Source organism: Plectropomus leopardus, chromosome 7, assembly GCF_008729295.1.
Source record: "Plectropomus leopardus isolate mb chromosome 7, YSFRI_Pleo_2.0, whole genome shotgun sequence".
NCBI lineage: Eukaryota > Metazoa > Chordata > Actinopteri > Perciformes > Serranidae > Plectropomus > Plectropomus leopardus.
Genome location: NC_056469.1, coordinates 14,203,070 through 14,224,606, shown reverse-complemented (window position 1 = coordinate 14,224,606; position 21,537 = coordinate 14,203,070). Strand labels below are relative to the sequence as shown.

Sequence of the window (21,537 nt, the reverse complement as noted above, 5' to 3'; positions counted from 1 at the left end):
TCTGTTCTCGCCTGTTGTGCTGTATGCTGGCTGTCTGGTGTTCAGACAGTCATGATTTCCCTTCCCCCTCTCCCAGACAGACCCTTATCGTGGGGGAAGGGCTGCTTTAGCAGCAGTCAGCCAAGGGCCCTCCAGCATAGCTGACAAGCATGTCTGTCTGTCTACGGTATGTGCGTGTCTGTGTGAGTGGTTAAAAATTCAATGCATAAAAATGAACCACATGACATGGCGATCCTTGCAGTTAGACCATACACTGTAAGTCACACATCCACAAATACATCTGTGAAAAGAAAAATGTTCATTGTCTTGCGTCAGTGGTGTAAAACAGCAAACTCAAGTAATCTTTAGTACGCAGTATGAGCCTTGTATTTGTTGTGTATGGCATCCTTGGAGAGGTACTTTAGCATTATTCTATTGCATAACAGCTCATTGAGTTGTGTGAAATTATAGGTGCCGTAGCTGTATGTGGAGTCATTATGTATGGTTCAAACAGCAGTGGTTACTTCGTTTCATAGAGCTCTGTGTTTTTTTTTATGTTGTAATTGAATACAAAATTATGTTAAAATGGCAAGACTATTAGCATGTCCTTATATTAAAAATTAAATAATTGCTATGTAAGTCATTTCAGATCATTATTTTGTGTATCTGGCGCACATTGTGCAGTTTTTGCACAGTTCAGTATTATTTAAAAAAGCACTCTAGTCAGATGAGCTTAATTGCTTGTGTGTAATGAGTAGGTAAGTAGCAAGATATTTGGTGGGGATTTCATAAAAAATGTAATTAAAATGCAGTCCAATTTATTCAACATATACAATATTATGTACAGAAATAAATATCTGTGTCATGAGTTCAGTGATTCACAGCAATAGGACCACAGGAGAGGAGATAAGTAAGTGCAACACACTAAACAGACAGCAGATTTAACTTCATTTTATACAGTGCATTCCCTAGCTGTGTGCAAACAGCAACTGCAGTTGTAGAGGAAATACAGTGAGTGTACACTAGTGCGTAAGTGATTTTATGAGTCTGCTACTGTACAACTAAGCCCCTGCAGCATCACACCACTATGCAGATACATGCATTTTATCACAGCTTAATTGGCTGCATGTTAACTCCTGCCTTAACACTGAATGTAAACAGTCATCTTTTCAGCTGGCAGTTATATGCATTGTGTAACACCCACTGTACATTATTTCTTAACACCCTGATGATAAATATGTATCATACAAGGAGATAATATCTTCAGTGTGTGGTATAATCTTGCAAATGTCCTAACAGCTCCAGCATTTGTATGTGTGTGTGTGCTAAGCTCCTCTAAGCTGTATGTAGCCTGTTCAGTGTGCAGTCTCATGCCTGGCTCAGCTGACTCCGCAGTGGGAGATATGCATGCAGCAGCCAGGGCAGAGCAGAGCGGAGCAGAACGGGCTGACTGCTGGAGTCAGTGGCCCAGTAAAACCACAGCAGGGAGGATAAGAGCTCTGCTGGAGGGAGGGGGTGAGGGTGGCATGACTGTATCTCTGTCTGCCTGTCTGTATATGTAACTGTTGGAAGCTCAACCTAGAGGGGTGGATGGAGCTGTGGTTATGGTGGGGGTATGACTTCCCTCCCTCTGTATTTTTTTAACGTATTTTTTGTATTAATGCCATGTGTTTCTGTTGTTTTCAATCCACACAGTAGCATTCCCATTTTATTATTTATTTCCGTCTGTCTGGCATATGAATGGAGGACACAGTAGTGGTGTCTGTTATCCTTAGTTTTTTGTCAGGCTCTGTCTTTGAGATGTTCCCGTAGGCTTGCATCCACGCAAACAGAAACATCACTTAAACTGGAACTCACAGACAAGCGCCTGTTTGTTTTTCTGGTTTGTTTTCAGGACCCAGGTAGTCATGTGGGTGAGAGTGGCACCTTCTGTGTGACTGCCAAGAGCCGGTAGAGATACCTGTTCATCTGTTGGAAACAAGTGCAGTAAAACAGGCAGGACCACTCAGACTACATTTTAAAAATCTTCCTGCTAACGTTTATTTAATAGCTGTCATTGCACGTGTTTACATACTGTATGTCTGTTGTCCGTCTGGTTGATTTCTTTCTCTGGGGCATGAAAATATAACAATCGGAACAAAGAGGAACACTAATAGCCGGCAGAGAGAAGACACAGTTATGACTTCACTGCTTCTGCTTGTCTCTGTTGTCTGCTCTCTTTCTCCCCCACTACCTCCCCTCTAAACACACACACACACACACACACACACACACACACACACACACAAACACACACACACAGAGGCAACACCCCACCACCACTGCTGTCACTGACCAATAGCATCTTGTTTTACATCCCTTCAGGTTACTGTATAGCTGGAATTGATCCATAGTGCTTCTTTAAAACAAACAAAAAATACTGATGCATTTTAAAAGCAATTTGGCCACATGTGTACAGAACTTTGAGGAATTGTGTCACATTTTGATACAAACTGATAAATTTCTGCACACTTGGATTTTTTGCATGTAAAATAAAGGCATTTTACCCTGGATTGTGTGCCTTGCATAGTTTTTGAAGGAGACTAGCGTTTTATATTTTTTGATTGAGAGTATACTTCACCCATGCAAAGAGCCCTTCACAAGATAGAATATATAACTGAGGTACCACTACAAAGACCCAGCAGTGCTTCTACTCCTTTGTCTTAGTACTCCGGTCAAATGTTTGTAATTATAAGCAGGTGTAACAATAATAGACTGGATTCATTATAATGAAAACCAAATAATGCCATTCCCTTTGTAAAACTAACAAAATGACATGGATGGTTTTAAACATTTTTAAACATACAATTTAATAATGTGGTAATATATTCCCGTAACATGTAAAAACATTAAACATAAGCTGAAAATCAGCATAAAAATGAACCTTTTTTTCTTAACTTCATAGGGCTACTTTGACTACAAATGGTGCTTTCCAGTTGAAGAGGTTTCACCTTGAAGCAGCCTTGTCATGATTTATATTTACGTGCCACTTTGTGCATTGCAAAACAATGAGACCTTTTTTTCTTTCTTTTGTCTCTTTGTTCCCCTGCTGATGCTGTCCAGACACAATGGTTGTCTCCAGGCGGTGCATCCAGAAAGTTTTTTGTCTTCCCTGTGTGTACATACACTTGACACTGACAAAGAAAAAGACAAGAAAATGAAGAAAAAGGAAAGAAATGATAAAGCAGAGAGTGTGGCAGTTTGGAGTTTTACTTTTAGTGGCCACTAGAAGATGAGAGAAGAGAGAGATATCAAAAGGGGAAATCTGCAGGATGCTGGCGCGTGGCAAACAAAGAGGCGTTAGTGCGTAAAACACAATGATATAAATCAAAATAAGATCAATATTTGACTGACAGGGTGGCAGATAAAACGGTTACTCGTTTGATTTAGGAAAGGTAAACTAATAAGTTAGAGTTTGTGAGCTTAAACAAACAAATAAATAAATAATTCTGCAAACAAACAATTAAGCGGCGCGCTCCATCAGAATCAGACGTGTCCACAGTCCGTCTATACTGTTGTGTGCATAGTTGTTTGACTTTGAGAGGGCGGGACTCTTTGGAGAGCGAAATGAACTAGGCGCGGCCAAAAGGAGCCCCATCCATCTATCACACGTGTAGACAAAGGGGGAGTCCACAACACAAAGCTGGATGTGCCCTCTCAAACTTTTTCCACGACGCACGGCGACGCGCGCAGAGCAAACCGCCCCCAGGTGAGCTGTCTTCTGCCTTTGCATTGCACCCCGGAGTGATTTTGCGAATTTATTTCCAGTTAAAAGTTGCTGGCTATAGTTGGTGCGTCAGCGCTCAAACTTGAGCACAAAGCAGGGGAGAGAGGGAGAGAGACATAGAGAATGAGAGGCAGCGGGAAGAGAGAGAGCGAGAGGAGCGGTCCCCTTTTCCTTTGTCTGATGCGGGGCGCTTTGAGGAGAGAACTTGAGGGGATGCTCAGGCACGCATCTTCATAACGCGCAATAATACTTAACAAATGATACTTAGAATACATTGTCAGCGAGCCTTATGGTGGAGGTGAGATGGAGTTTGTGCTGCTTGCCGTGTTTTTGTCTCTTGGGGATGTTGCGACGCACAAGACAAAGCAACTGCCTGTCAGAAGTTTGCGAAGAGAAGGTCCTTTTACGCACGCTGGAAAAAAAGACAAAGTGACAAATATTAGTTCATAAATAGTTTAAAAATAGTTTCTCCCTTGTGCTGTAGTTTTACGAGTGTTGTTTGTTGTTTTGCGAAGTTGCTAGTGTACTGTGGGAATCCAGAACAATGCAATCAGGTGTAAAGTCTCCAAGAAACAAAACATTGACACAGAATTTAACTTGTTGCACGACCGGGGAATTACATTTGAAGGTAAAAAGATAACTACAAAGTAGGTGCGACTCGGAAATCGGCAAGATACTTGTTATAGTATTGGAAACAGAGCAACAGGTATAAGTCGCTGCAGCTTCTTTGTTACAGTAAAGGCTCCTTTGTTCTCAATCCATACAAAGAAACCCAGCAGAAAGGAGCGCAAATCCACAAGGAAACAACTTTTTTGAGCGCTTAAAATTATTTTTCACGGGATAAAAAAAAATTTGATTTTAGTTGTGTAATCTCCAAAGTGTAGAAAAAGATTTTATCTTCCCTTTTTTATTTTAAATATATAAAACCCTGCCTGATCTCGTCAAGATAAATAGTTAAGAACTTGACTTATTTTAGAGTTTCATCTTGATTTTTTTAAATGAGGTGTGTAAAACTTAAAAAAAGTAGTTTATATGATTTTTTAAAAAGTTTGTTCATCATGTGAAGGTGTGGCCAAACAACTTGTTTGAATTTGCTGCATTCCATTGTATAGTGGCCCTACCCTTAAATGTTTTATTAGGCAACAAAGAAGACAATTTGAAGCACAGGATTTGTTTGTTAAATGAAACAAAATTAGTTTTGCATTCTGTAAAATATTTCGTTCTGGATATGTTTGTTTTTCCCCACTTTTTAAAACTCATTTTAAACTCATACAGCTCATACCAACTTTTATGCAAACCAAAATATTAAAATGTCTGCTAGTAAGATGCTATTTATTATCATGTTATTATTCAATTGTTTTCTTCTTTTTCACCAGTTTAAAGAAATGATCAAAATTGTTGCACTTACATAAAGTTTTAACTGCACTTTCTTCTCTCTCCTTTTTTCTTGATTCCTCTGGGATCTGTCCTTAGGTGGATTCTAACACCAGATTAACCAGCAAAGCATTTTCTCCTGCTGGAGGTTAAGGAAAGAAAAATATGTGGAAATCACATGGAAGATGTACAGAGTCACCTATCAAGCGGCTTTTAAGACGCAGAGGAGGATTAAGAGACTGTGCAGTTTTTTCTTTTGGAGAAGGTGAAGACTCATCTCAGAAGGATTTAAACTTTCAGGAGCAGCAGTGCCAGGCAGGATGCATTTTAGGCACACTGGAAATCTGAAGCTCACGGAGACACTTTGAGGATTATAAAAATGTGTAGTGTGCCTCTCCACAAGACAACGTCCCCGCAGCCCAAAGTCGCTGGGATAGCAGAATGTTGCATTTGTGATCCTCCTCGGCCTTCTCGGCATGGTAAGTGATATTACTTAGTACTGATATGTTGCACTTGTTCAACCCTTTATTTGCAGGCCTGTCTGTCTCAGTTGGAAGAACTGACACACTAAAACACACTCCACCCCCACTTATTTCCCATTTCCCAATATCAGTTGAATTTTGGTAGAGGCTGTGTTCCCCCTATATGTGGCTATTTATGGAACAATTGTTATGTGAGGCCAGAGTTTATTCAAGTGCAAGCAAGAACCAATATATATTTGATAAAAATGCATTTTGAGCTACATCTTTAAAAAAAAAAAGTCAATGCTCTGGAGCCTGGGTCTTCAACAGGAGGTCTGTTGTTGGGGGAGGGGGGGGGGGCACCAAATTATTGTTTAATATTTAAGTTTAAATTCATTTTTCTTTTTAAAAAATTTAAATATGTTTAATGATATATCTTAACATGAAAACAACATATTATGAGCAAAGATAAACTGACCCACTCCTTTAAAAAAACAAAAAAAAAAAAACATTTAATTTTATGGTACACAACTGTTACCCATAAATCCTTGTGAAATCATGTGAGCCAGCTAATGCTAAATCACTGTGTGGCACTTATCCCTGAAGTGAACTAATTAGCTAACATTTACATACTATTGAAACATATTGGCTAATTAGCTGTATTGTTATTTGAAGCAGGGGTATCCAAACTTTTTAGAATGGGTGTCAGATTTAGATAATGTGAAAATACCTTGGGGCCAGCCACTTATTGCATCATATGAGTTATAAAAGAAATCAAATATAAATGACACATATGCGACTGTTTCATCTTTAAGTGAAAAAGTATACAACTTTACAACATTCCTGAAAGCGATGGCCCTTGCTCTTGACTTTAATGCTTTTTTTTTGCCATGCATGTCTACGTTGCAGGAAATATTTGGTTTTAGGTAACGTTTCCTTTGCTTTTTGACCTTTCATTTATGAAAACACATTAGTGTCATCTACGTAGTTCCTACTTAGTGTATGTCTACAATCTGTATGGCTGTCTTGCCATTGTGAGGTGAATGAAAATTAATGCTATATTTATTTATATAATATTTTGGTAATTGTAAAGTATATTTTAAAAGACAAGCGAAGTGCCTTTCAAAATCAGTCTGAGGGCCACAATTGGCTCCTGGGCTGAACTTTTGACATAACTAATTTAAAGTGTATAGACATTCTTGACACACTGTCCACCTCAGAAACCCCAGGTGAAAGTGCAGAATGTGAGACTAATTCACCTAGCCATGCTACGACTGCTGCTGACTCAGCTACAGGTCAGAACAAACGAGAGAAGACCTAAAAATATTCAAAGTATTATCTCAATTGCAGCTCAGTTTATTACAATATATGTAATAGGGGGTCCCAGCTCTGTGTCTCTTTGAACTAAGGGGTCCTTGGCCTGAAAAATGTTGAAGACTCTCACTCTGGGGCATTCTAAAACAGTTTTCCCTCTAACCTTTGGAAACGACCGTAATGTGATTATATCATTTACAAGAATCATGTCTGTTATTTTTGCTTCCCAAAAATGAAGACAATATAAGCCTAATAATTGGACAACAACAGAGGATTAAAAACAAGTTTATAGATACAGAAACTTTGCCACAGCCTGCGGTTGTGTAAGCAGATGACACAACTTGCATTGTTGACTTTTCACACTTGTGTATACATTCACTTGAATACCCAGAACACATTTGGCCAGTAAAGTGCCCAGAGCTCAGACAAGTTTCAAAGTTTGTGGTGCTTCATGACCACCAGTCTATTTAGTGCACATGTATGGTATAATATTTGCTAGTTGATGATAGATCATGTGCATATTTCTTGGTATACGCCACTGCCACATAAATATTTATCTCTTAATTATTTGTGAACATTTCCAGACCCTTAAGATATTGAATGCAGCTTCACTAAGTCATGTGCACAGTTTGTGTTCCAGCAGACTTGACATATCCAGTGCAGTCTGCTTGGCCTAATTAATATGTTCTATATCAGTTCTCCTGTGTAACATTTGGGTTGAGATGTTGCGTGATATACAGAAGTGTGTAATTGCCTGAGTGTAGTCGCAAATGTTTGTCCTATAGATAGCAGGAGATGGGGCTTTAAAATTAACAAGATTTTTTTTGTATTGTGCCTGTTTTTATGCAACAGTTAATTTTTGCAAGCCGGTTATAAATCCTGGAGAAAAAGTCATGAGAGATGCAGGCAGCCCATTTAACCTGTGCTTACTATACTGAGAGTAAGGAAGAGAGAGAGCAAGATTAACTCTTTAGCAGTGATGTCATTTAGAGCCAATGGGAGCACGCAGAGGTACTTGTCGGCATCCAGGCTCCGCCTCCGGCCTCTGTGCATGGCAGCCCACATGGTCCCCCAGCATCACATTTTCACCATGCTGTTACTCTGCTGCAGAGAGAGGCAGAGATACAAAGATGTTGCTCTTGGCTTTATGCGCTGATGTTAATCTACCATGTCTGCTCAGAAATGGCTTGTTTATCACTGTAAGCATATGCAAGGAACAACATGGGAAGCGAGGGGTGATGACATCTTTTTGGTTTACACTTGAAACGTTAGTTTAAAGAGAATGTGAGGAAACAACATTCAGGCTGATTAAAATATATGATGAGAGCGGTAAGCTCAGCAAACTCATAGAGATTCAAGAAAAAAAAAATCATGGGGCAGTAAATTAACGTCTGCTTTCATTGGCTGAATTATATAAAATAAATTATACAAGACCACCCTAATTCAGCCCAAAACCATCAAATTTATAGGAAAAAGAATATACCTGACTGTATCGACAATTGTCTTAATGACGGTTAATGAACTAAGACTCTGGGTAAAAAAGCATTTATCAGCATCCTGCTGCTCCTGTGGAACAGGTTCAGGTCGCGGTCTGGATCAGTGTGAATGTGGGTCAGTCAACACTGTGACACACAGGTGGGACAGATGTAGGTCAGTGGCAGAGTATGGGTGCTGATGAGTCATGCATTTACAGGAAAAAACGAAGATGAAATATGGAGAGAGAGTGTGTGGTGCATTTCATCTTGACCTCATCCTTGACTTAATTTCTGCTTGAGAAACTCCTGATTTCTACCTTTTTTTTTAACCTTTTTATTTATTTTTTTTTATGTTATATATGTTTACAATATGGAATATAGAATTGAATAAGTCTGCACTGTTAAGCATGTATTACAACTTTCAACTGCAACCACAGTTTTATATAGGAATATATGAGTTATCTTTGGCTTTAAATGTAAAATTAGATGCAATGCTATGCAAATTAAGTCCCGCTTGAACATTTGGAGCTCCACAACAAGCCTGGCCTACCATTTACCTATGATACTGTGGATTACAAGTGTGTACATCTAGTCCAGTACCAAGTTAATGAACTTGGGAGTAAAACAGAAACATCAGCTTTAGCATAACTAATCACTGTGACAAGCCCAGCACTGAGCTCTTAATAGGCATCGTGCAGGCATGGTTTCTGCTGCAATACAGCATGCAACGCTGTGTGTAGCTTAATTACATTGCTTATCTGTAATGCTATTATCAAGGACAGTGCAGTTTTCATAACATTTGCCATTTGGTGGACGTTTTATGAAAGAATGCATTTTTTTTTCTGTACAGACGTCCCAGTGGGAGTTGAACCACTAAACCTAATCCACTGAGTTACATGGGACAACATTTGCACAGCAATCTGTGGCATCTTCCAACTCTGAAGTCTCAGTATCCCTCTAAGCTGGAATGCTTATTAAAATGGGCGATGCTTTCACACCATCTCTCTCTCTCTCTGCAGCATATGCACAACTAAATCTGTGTCACCATAATCTCTCATCCCATCTGTATTTGCTAGTACACTAATATAAAGTACTTCATTCTTTTTTTCTGGTTTAGTCTGATTAGGAGCACAAAGCATATTACTGTGTCGAAGCAAAGTGGCACATTGACACCAATCCTGCAGACATCAGTGTATTCTCAGTTATTCTCTTCTAGTTATATTTTAGTATTGCATGGCATGTCCGTGAGCTGGCCTGATGTTATGCAGAGTGCATTAGACTAGAATAACTAATCACTACCGTAAGCCTAATTCTCTCAGACATCCTGTGGTCAGCCTCAGGAAAGCTATCAGGGTTAGTTTTTCCCCTCTTTGCATGTAGCTTGTGGGTATTACATATAATACAGTTATGTGTACACTAGTTTTTCTGGGTCATCAAACAACAAAATGACAACAACTACCAGTTAAGGTCTAATCTGATTTTGCAGTATTTGATACTCGTGACACTATTTACCCACTGCTGTGTAGGGGCAGTGCTGAAAATCATACTTTTCCCCTGAAAAACTATGACTTAGATTTAGTTTTTCTTTCCAAGTAATAAGTGCCATAAATAAGTTCAGATTAGCTAAACAGAACTTTGTATTTATAATAATGGAAGCTTTCTTCACCCTTTTCCATGTAATCAGCTTGTGTTCTTGAACCAGTTCCACTCAGGATTCTTGGAATCATGATGCTATCCAGTGAACCAGCCCGTGTCTCCACCAGTTTTGTGCAGAACCATTGTAATCAAGGATGCATCAACTGAATGCATTGCACAGTTTATTATAGCAGTAAATCTCAGATTACATTGACTACCAGACAACGTTTGGTTTGTTATTGTAGAACCCTTGTTTTTACCCAAAAAGAAAGCATAGGCCAACTATTAATAAGACCATTTTTTCATGTGGTGATTTCTCATTTGCCTTCTCCATCCTCTCTTTCCAACCTGTGCAATTTAACAAATCCACTGATGTCATCACCAACTGCCCTTCAGTTCAAGGGAATCTTGCTATATTTTGGTTCTAGATAAGAACTAACTTTTCAGATTCTAAGCCAATTTATTTTTATCAAAATGCTCTGAAAAGTCAAAAATTAGGTGCTGGAACTGGAACGTAACTTGTTCCATGTTGTAGGATATCCGAGGCCCCTCTCACCCCTTAAAGGGACAAAATGGTTTAGTTTGCCCCTGGATGTGGATCATCCCTATACCAAGCCGCTTTGAAGCAAATTTTATATAGTAGCCAAATGTACAATTACACTGTCCAGGTCCGTCACATGATGCTATTTTGCCCAGAAGACTTTTTCCCATGGACATACATTGGAAAAGAGACATCTGTAAATCAGTGGATGCATTTTTTCGAGCATTAAAACCAATTGAAATGATGCATTCAAGTGTCAGGATTTAATGTGTTTGGTCCAATAACATTTGGATGTCTAGAGGAGCCGCAAGATTAGATTATTTTATACCGGTTCAAGTTAGTGTAGCGCTAAACTGGAAGTTAGCCGATGGAAGTTACCCGCTCGGGCACACTTGGCAGCACTCGGTTAGTGTAAGTCTCCACTCATGCTCTATCGTCCCCATAATGCAGAAGATCTGAGCACTTTTATACCGTGGAAATAGAGTGTGTTTTGCTGCATGTGCTACTGAACAGCTGTCATAGGATTGATCAGGGGCATGCCTCCAATGATTTATCCAGGTCTTTTAATACATCCATAGCCTATACACAGCTAGACCTTAGTGAGTGACTGCTCATGATGCCGTCACCAGAATTTCAAAACAGAAAAGAAAGAAAAGAGAGGGAAAGAAAGCCAGTTTGATATATTTCCCTTTCCTGTCTTTCTTTCCTTAAAAAAATAAATGTTCAAAAATTACATGAGAGATCCATGGATAAAGACAGGAAGTACAGGGGGCCACACAGACTGCTTATGCTTAGGGCACAGAATTTGGTGCTACACCCCTGCTACTGTGTGTTTAGAATGAATTAATGCTAAGTTTGCACTCTGAAATGTAATACTTTGATGCAAAGCTCTGACAGATGGACAAATAAGTTTCAAGCTGGATCTTCAAAGTGGAACAGCCGCTCCAACAGATTTTGTATGTGTTGTGATTTGACCAAAAAAAAAGAGACTAAATTGATAGAGATGAGAACTCCAAAACGGCTGCAGTTATTAATTTTGTTTAATTTTCTCTACCAGCGTAATTTGGGCTGAAGTCATTTTCATGCATATCATATCAGCAAGTCATACAGGACACTGTGGGTAGAGTACAGTAAATTACAGTGCAGTAAAACATTAGGCCCACCATTACTAATTGTGACGACAGCCCTAATTCTCCGAGCTACAGGCATTCTGTGGTCATCCTGTTGCAAACTATCAGAGCTTAGTTTTACCACTCAGCGCCTGTAGCCGCGAGATAAGTTAACGTGCTCCGCTTGCATGCTAATACATACCCGCACTGGGGGGAATGGGAATAAATTATTTCTTTATGACTGCGCACATAGCAGAGTGTTTGAAGGAGGGGAGGGGGAGAGATAGAGAGGGAACATAGGGAGATGAAGCAAGGGAAAGAGACATGGGGGTAAATGATGGGCAGAAAAGAAAGGAGGGAGGAGTGGGATGAGAGCGAAGTGGGAAACAGAGAGGAAAAGGACAAGAATAAGATAGTAAGCTTAATAGTGCCCTGTATGCCTCTCTCTTCAGTTGATAGTAATTCCCTCACCATGATGGAGTGGGGTAGTCATTTTATTTCTGACTGTTACTGAATTTAAGGAAAACATAGTCCTCCAGAGCAGCCAATAAGACTGGCAGCTGAAAGGCTTTTTTAGCAGATAGATAACATTTGAAGGTTTTCTTTGGCAAATAATAGCAATACAGATTTATTTTACTGCTTTGACCTGAAAACCATTCAGCCTGCATCTGCCGTTGTATGACCTTTTCAGGAATTTTGTCCTAGTTTGAAATACCCGAATCATGCAATGAGAAATAGCTGGCGGATAATGTTAAATAATGGTGCAATGACTGAAATACAACTAAAAACATTGTTATTGCTTTTAGTGCAGAAAGGAAAAGATTTAGATCTCTAAAGGGGAAAATGAGGACAGGACTTTGTCATGTAGATTGCTATTTATGTTTTGGTTTAAATGTTAATGTCTTGCTTTGCGCCACATTGTGTGCTTACACTTTTCCGCCTGCTGCACATTTGCCCTTTGGGATGTTAGTGAAGTCAAAAGCGAACGGCAGACAATAGCACAGCAAATCAGTCGGAAAACCCATAAAGGTAAGCGCCAAATCAAAATTCACTGGATGGGAGCTCACATGTTGTGTTGCACAGCAGGTCTAACTGCTGTTGAAGATATTGCTTTCTTCCCCTCCTTGCCCAGGTGGAGATATATAGGGACACAATTTCCAATAAGAGCTTTGGCCAGTTGTCTGTCTATTACAGGTCAACTTATTACCTCCATAAATGCACAGCATGTTGCTGTCTGGGGATGGACGGATAATCCCTCTAAAGACTGGGGTTTTATCAAAGCTAAATCTGCTCCACACACACACGCATATGCACACACGCACACACACACACACACACACACACACACAGCCATGCATCAGGAATACCCACACAGGAACACAGACACATATGAAGATGCCTGGTAGACAGACAGACACACATGTAAAGATCAGGATTTTATCACAGACAAATCTGTTATTGTCTGGTAGTTAGGAGATTAAGAAGCAGTCATTTTATAGACACAAACACCCAGGATGAACACTGACATGCTCACTGAAGGCACAGTGCGGTAACGTGATTGTACCAGTACTGCGGTGATTGACTGTGGTTTAATACTATGATAAATTTTTCTTTTTTTGAAACAGTTTTTATGGTAGGCAATTTTTTTTTTTTTTATCACCCTCTTATCTCCTTTCACTTACAGATTGAATAGATCAGTGTTTCTCGATTGGTCCTGCCACGGGTCCAGATATTGTCCTTTGTCATTAGTTCAAGGTCCACACATTGGATAAATGACTGCATATTCAAATTTATTTCACAATATGTAAACAACACGTGGTCTTAGCACACAACGAAAGAAAACATATTGCAAGAATAAAGTGCAATTGCCTAAAATGTAGTAAATAAATAACACCGTAACCAAAAAAAGTGCATATTATTGCTTCAAGATCAGTGACATAAAAAAACACTGCAAAGGCACAGCATGTTCATAGGCCAAATAATACCAAAAGACTGACAAGAAAGTAGTTGAGCAGTATCAAATGGTACTTCAAAATAAAAGCCTTCTGTCAGAAAAATAAAGTGTTTTTTTTACAATCCTGACATGTTCGGAAGTCACTTGCGATCCATTCAGAATGGACCCACCAGTTAAGAACCACTGATATAGATTACATTACTCTCTTTATTTTGTTCATAGCTATCTGTGTCAGAATTACCTAATTCCTTTTTTGCACCTTTTCACTTTTGCATAGAAATATAAGCAGTTATTTTTAAATAATGAACCTTACTGTTCCTGCTGCTTTCTATGCTTTTTATGCCAAAAACCACCAGCACCAAACAGGCTATCACCCAACCCCCCACTCTAGTAAACATTACTTTCCATCAGCAATTTCTGAAACCCGATTAATAGTCTCTGTAAAAAGTTTTCCATACACCCTTTTGCAGTTTGGCTAATTTGTGGCAAACATTCCATAACATCAGTTTAGGACATCATGCCTGTGTCTGTTCCTTTGCACCCATTAAAAGTCTTAAGCTGGCTTTGCAGAGCAAGACGACACATCACAAGCTCAGTTCAGATAGCGTATGTACAAGACCAATCACAGAACATTTCAAATGCAAGGACTGTTTCCATTTCTTTAGTATTTAGTCTGGAAAAATCTGAAATTGTTCTCCCTGAAAATTTGCCATGTTTACAAGTTTGAAAATCAGAAGCAAGGGAGATCCCTACTGTTGTGTCTTAATGAAGGAAAAGTAATGTACTGTACTATACTGTTTAATTGAAATAACATATGTCTTAAGCTAATTGATGCACAGTGATTTCAGACCACAATTAGCCAGCTATAGAGAGCAAAGTTGCAAATGACTGAGACCATCAAGTCTGAGGAGAGTGAGACCAATCATTAATGAACCATTGGACTGTCAAGTCTTGTGTTGGAGTACATGACCTGCCTGTGTCACTGTTTTTCTCCATACACAGTTATCCCTCTGACCCTTTTTGTTGCAAAAACAAACATGTTTGGGCACAGACTAGGATCTGTCAGGCCTCCCAGAGTGGGAGGATTCAGATAGCTGCCCATGGCTCTTGGCTTGATGTGAAAGGTTGACCCCCTGCATGCCCCACAGTAAAACTTGTGGCTCCACTTCTTTCTTCTCCACTGATGCAGGTGTGTGGGAGGTGGTGCGGCTGATGACAGCTCTAAAATCACATAGAGGCTGCGTCTGGCTGAATTCCTGGCTGTGGTGTCATGCCCACCACCTACATGGGTGCTACCCTTTGGACTGTGCCAATGCTAATTGTTGTGACACCTTGGACAGTTATAGCAAGTAGTGGCTGCTTCAGTCATAGTCTGACCAACATTTATTTGCATGTTGAGTCTCTGTAGCTGTGCCTTTGAAGCATAGAATGTAGAAAAAATGGACATAGCTACTAATACATGACCCATTGGTCTTTGGACTGCCTTTTTGAAGCCTTGAGTTTGACATTTTGGCTGTCGCCATCTTGTTTTTTTTGAGCCAGCAGTGGAGTGGAGCTGTGTGGAGGACTCTGACTCTCTGACTGGAGCGAGGCTTCATAAACAGCCTGCCATTAAATATGTGTAACTTTAAGCCTTAATAAAATGCAAACAGGTGAGATATTCAAAAAATCACCCCCTGTAGAGTTGTCATGAATGCTGATATCAGCTATAGGGACCAAAACAGTTTTTTGTACCATGCGTAAACGTGTATGTCTGCTCTAAAGTTGGGCATTTTAACATGGAAGTCGATGGGGATTTGCTCTGTTTTCGAGCCAGTCTCAACTGACCATTTAAGGAACTGCAGGCACTTCTGCATTGGCTTCGTTTTTCAGCTTTGGAAATTGGTGCTTGGTTTGAAGCAGCCTTCAAGTTGCATAATAGGAACTGTCCTTGACATTGGTCAACGAGCAGCTTACTTTTAAAACCAGACTTTTTTGGTACCAGACTTTTTTTACTTGTACAAGTTTCCAATCTAACTTAAAGCAGTGCTGCTAATTTTTTGATGTTACATATAATTTTGGGAAATCAAGAACTGAAACAAGACAGTAGGGGGCTGCTTACATCCTCTTTCTACTTGTAAACAAATTGATAGTAATGTTGTGTCATCCTCTCCACATTTCTGGCAGCCAGAAAGGAACATTTCTCTGCATCATATAGGAACCTGCCTTAACTGTCAGACGCAACCCAGTTAAGCTCAAAACTAAAGCGTCTGCCAGCCGCAGTCAGTAAACTGAAAGGGAAATTAAGGCTTCCAGTTCTGTTTGAAGCTGGCATCCTCTGATTTTCCCAAGAACGTGTAGTATTTTGACAGTAATTATTTAAAATATTTACTTTGCAAAACAAAAAAAAGATTACAGCAAAGTAGCAAATATTTTATAAAGGGATAAAAGCGCAGGAGAGTGTCTGAGAATCTACAGTGATGTAAAACCATGAGGGGATGCAATAAATGAGCACGAACTCCAATCTTGCTGCCCTGGAAGTGTCACTTCAGAATGTTTTTTTTCTGTCTTTCCCTCCTTTTTTAGATGATACAATCCCATATTTTTGTTATTACCTATTTAATTATATCAAGCGCAGTGACATCAATTTCCCAGCTTGGAAAAGTAAATATAAAACCTGTGTTTTAAATTGATGGACTGACCTACTACTATAATGCTAATCCACAGTAATGTGGCTATTTGAGAGCTCAGAGCTTTTTTCCTGGTGGCACTGCGATGAGCTGTAATCTTGTTCAGATATAGCTGTCAGATTATAGTGAGGTGAAATATCAGTATTAAACAGGGAGCTTTTCGACATGAATACCCAAAATACTATCGCTGGGTCTGTTTACGTGGTGCTGTGATGCTATATGTTTGCCACGGTTGGGGCAGTGATAGTCGAACAAGGTAATCCAAAATCTGATCTTGTCTCATATCTTTTTTTTTCTTTGGCTATATAACACCTTGTCAGAACTTTGTACGATGGTTGACTAGTGCTGAATCAGATTTGTTTTGATGGAGATACCTTTGAGCTTAGCTGGGTATGGTGTGATAAATCAGATTATGCCCTGTAACGCTAGCTGAGATATCAGACTTTAAACTCACCCAGTCTCTGCCTTTGTGGGGATAACACACCCTTTACTTCCTTTGTGTATGCTTACAAACAACTCTGCATTCAGGAATATGACATTTTTCATAGCAATATGAAAGCGTGGGATGAAGATATTTGCATCTTCTGGCCCGTTGCTGTATCTGTCCCTTGGAGAGATAACTGATCACATGAAGACAGCCAGTGATAGCAACCTGACATCATGCAGACCTAGACAACCTGTCTACTGAACCAGAATTTGTTTCCACGTGTTCATACATTCTGCCTTATAGTCTAACACAGATAGACTTATCTTGTACCAGAGTTGGTGAAACGTCTGGCTGAACCCATCCTAAATCTTCACTTAGGGGAAAAAAAACACTCAGGGTTGTTTGCATTTCCTCCAGCGCATCACAGTCATATTGGGCGGCACTAAGCCCAGGATGCATCACTAGTGCCCTTACAAAATAGCGTTAGAAGGGAGCTTGTTTTGGAGGACCATTGGCACAGTTGTAGGCGGGCCCTGGTGTTAAAATGGCTAAATCCCTGCAAAAGATAATGCCACATGAAACATTCAAAGATGTTTTAGCGTGTAGGTTGCTAGCTCAGAAGTTGCTGTCCTTGTTTAACACACATCGTTAAAAAGAAGTGCGAAGATAGGTCTGGCTATATCAAAACTAATTTCACAAAGCAACAGGCTGGTGATTCGTTGATTTTCAACACAGTACTATGCATTTTTCACTGCAGGACAGTCCCCGGTGTACAGCCTGTGCTACTAGTTTAGAAAGCCAAAGGGCTCAGTCATGTATCTTTGAGGCCCCCATGCTATAACTTTTGACTCAGTCTGAAATATAACCTCAAAGCAAAGCATTAGGAGCGAACCTGAAGGTCCAAGTCAGCACAGCCTCTGATGCTAGCATTAGCAGCCAGCCTTGTAAAGCCACACTCGACAAGGCGTTCAGACACAAATGGAGGCTCGCTGATTTTTTCAGTGTGCCATGTGCAGAAAAAGACATTAAAAAATGGTGTTTTGATAATTATATTGATTCTATACCACCTTTTACTTAAGTTTAAAAGTCTCTCTCACAGAGATGAGGAAATACAAAGAGGTCTGTTTTACTCAAACTTCCCTGCTTCTGCTTCAAAATAAAAGTCCTCTAACGCCTCTGTTGACAGAATCCCATCAGTTATTTACACAAGGCCTTTTATTTTGAAACATTTGCAGGGCCGTATTGTTGACAATAGACGTGCTTGTCCAACTTTATAAATGAGTGGGATTTGTGCTTATAAATGTGAATTGATTTTTAACTTTTTTTAAAAAAAACTTTCACAGCAAAAATTTATGAATACGATTAATTTAGATCAATTAACTACAGAGCCTGTAAATAATAAGATTTATACTTTTAATCACTTGAAAGCGCCACTTCATACATGTGCTTGGTACTTTTTAACTATTTTATCTTATATTGTTTTTTAGGGTTACGGCTGGACTGTTTGTTTTAAGGGTTGTCTTTACTGAAAGTGAGGCTGTTTTACTGATTATTGTTGCTATTTACTTTTATATTTTGCACCTGAGATCTCTGAGAAACACTCAGTCTGTAACTCTGGTTCTGTAGTTTTTTTTCTTCTGCACTCTGGATATAGAGACCGATCATCCACATTTCCTCATCATATTCAATTTACTGTTATTATATTAATTATAATGTTGCATGATTGTGGCATAGCATACCGGAAAATGACTCAAAATTTATCAGTGATTACCTCACTTTTCTCTTTGTAGTATCTGCATCAGAGGTTATTCATGTACGGGAATCTTCATATACTGGTGAGCCATTTAAAGCTGTGTGATGGTAAATGTAAAAAGTTGGGTTTCCTGGAGGCAGATTATGCCTCAGACTACGAGAGCCTTCCCGTAAGAGTATCTGCACTGACACGATTTTCCAGTTCAGTGCGAGGCATAATCTGAGTGCCTGGAAAGGGGCTGAATAAGCCCAAGTAAATGCCCCGCTTTCAATAATGTAGCAGTTCCATGTTGGATACAGCCTGGATGCTGAATGCTGCTGGATACAGGCCTAATTTATTTTAATATAAAACATGGCACAACACAGTGAAGTGGGGGTTTTAATTTATTTTGAGAGCACTTTAAATTAATGAGCATACTTTTTTAACTAAATATATATTTTAGCATATGGCAAGCTACCTCAATTGTTATTTTCACCTGCAGTAATCCCACACTAATATGAGTTTGTCTCATTTGTACAAAGTCAAAAATTTCAGATTGCAGTTTAAAGCTTTTGCTAGACAGTATAAAAGATCCAGCGGAGAATAAAGGCTGACATATTTCTTTTTAGGTCTTTTCATATGAGGTCAATGCGTAATCTCTGGTGGGAATGTGGCTGAATAAGGCCAAGTCATGCCCTCCTCTTATTATTATGCATCTAATTATTATGCATCAGCCAGTAGCTATTCTGTAGTGTGCCGTGTTGCCAGCGCCAGTTCACAAGGTCAAATTCATGGTACTTGTAAATGTCCTTGCTGAATAAAATTAGATTCTGACTCAAACTGTGTGTGTGTGTGTGTGTGTGTGTGTGTGTGTGCGTGTGTGTGCGCGCGCGCACGCACGCACACACGCGCGCGCGCACATGTGCATGTGTGCATATATGTGTGTGTCACTCACTGACAATTTTAGGCACGGAAATTGTCACACATACACATGCACACACATGCCCAGCCCACACACAGTGTTTGGTATAGCCTGTGGCAATGTTCACAACACCTCAACATTAAGCCACTGCTCTTATTAAGACTAGCCAACCAGTGCTGAATCACACACGGACACAATTTCCTGTCCAGACAAGGTCAAGGCGTCATCCTCAGCGGAGGAATTAGCTGAGTAAGCATGAGTCATGCTTTCAATTATGCATTAGCCTGTTAGCCTGCACTTTGTGAAAGACAAGCAGTGTTAGCTTTCAGATAGCTGTCAGAGGGTAGACTTACAAGTGACCCCATAATCAGTCGGCATGTTATCCTCACTTGGAAACCAGATCAGGGGAGTGAACCATCCAAAAACAAAACAGTCACTATTATATTCTGAACAAAACATTTGAATGCAACACTTGTTTTTGCCCCCAAGTAGGTAAAGATGCACTCATTAAATATATTTCTTTTAAATGTTGATTGCAAATTTGTTAAGATTCATGTTAATGACCAGAAGTGGAGTATCAAGGTGCAGATTAAACAGCATGATTATTACACAGGTGTGCCTTGGGATGATCACACCAAAATGCCACTCTAAAATGTGCAGTTTGATCACACAACGCAATGCCGCAGTTTTAGGGAGCATGCCATTAGCATGTTGTCTGCAGGAATGTCCACCAGAGCTGTTGCCCGTGAACGTAAAATTCATTTCAGTGCCATAAGCCTTCTGCAATGTAGTTTTCATTAATTTGGCAGTACATCCGACCGGCCTCAAAACCGCGGGCCATTTGTTACCCTGAAAAGCTGATGCAACATTTGGTTTGCACAACTGAATTTCTGCCTGCACAAACAGTCAGAAACCTTCTCAGCAGAGCTCATCTGCATGCTCGTTGTCTTTGCCAGGGTCTTGACATGATAGCAGTTTGTCATTGTAACCGACTTGTGCTGCTGTCAGTATGGTTGGATGTACTGCCAAATGACTTCTGGTAGTGAAATGAACATCACAGAAGACAGCTCTTGTGGGTATTTCTTTTATACAACTTAGACCTTTTAAAATGGGAGCAAAAACAGAAGTTTTGCATTTAAATTTTTGTTCAGTGTATATACACGATGTCTGCTTAACCATAACTCATTATTAACTTCCTAAACATAAACCCTTTATGTTACTAGTTTAACTGCTGGAATGTCACATTCAGGCCAACAACTTGTTAACAAGACTAATTTGTTCTCTCTCTAAATTGAAGTGGCCCCATGTAAACACCTTAATTGGCCTAGAGGGAATTAAGAGTGTTCACATGCAACTGAATTGTCCATTAATATGACTCATTTACTTTTATTCCAAATTACCTGCCTGCATGTCACCACCTCAGGCAGCCTAGAGCAACCTGACTGGCCTCGTTCAGGCTCAAATTAAATTCTGATTAATTTGAATATTCTTTTCACATGCAAAGTTAATCCCTGTGCACCAAGTCAGACTACTTTGCAGTTGGGTTGGGTAGATAATCCACTTCAAGCTTCGACAGTGTGCATATGTGTGAGTGTGCAAGTGTTTAATGTGCATCAGTGGTTTCTGTGTTCATTTGTGAGCCTCTCTTTTTCCTGTTGTTTGTTGTGTGTGTGTTGCTCTCTGTGCTGCTGCTGTTGTTTGTATTCACGATAGACAGAAGCTGCTTTACTCGCCACTTAGTACGCTCTCTGATGTCCTCAGCTGTGTGTGGTAATGAGAGCTGCTGACACAGTGAACTGTGGCCACTCAGACACACAGATATTCATCATGAAAGCATGCGCACACAAGGTCGCTTGCAAATAGGTGTTTACACTGCCTCCCTTTCTTATTATCTGTTAGTAATTTATTCTTTCCTTTCTCCCCCTTGCCTTCCTCTTCTTTCTGCCTCTTTATTTCTTCCTCTGACTTAATTTTTCTGTCTGCTTCCCTCTATCACCGGCTCGCACAGCAAGATGTTGTTGTGCCACAGTAGACGGTGAGAGCACTGAGCCAGCCTCCTCCTCAGTTCACCAACAGTTCACTCCACACGGACAGAAATGATGCTAGACAGAAATGAAAATTTGACAATGACAAGCAACCCTGGCTACCACAAATGTTAACATTAGTCCCAGAAAAACTT

At 39.8% G+C, this 21,537-nt stretch overlaps 1 long non-coding RNA gene across 1 annotated transcript in view; it reads left to right on the top strand.

The window, feature by feature from the left end:
* Positions 1–3,644: 3,644 nt before the first annotated feature.
* Positions 3,645–21,537, top strand: part of LOC121946053 — a 126,840-nt gene continuing 108,947 nt past the window's right edge. The window contains exons 1-2 of the long non-coding RNA XR_006105988.1: positions 3,645–3,727; positions 5,219–5,598. This is a non-coding gene — a long non-coding RNA (uncharacterized LOC121946053). The remainder of the gene's footprint in view (positions 3,728–5,218; positions 5,599–21,537) is intronic.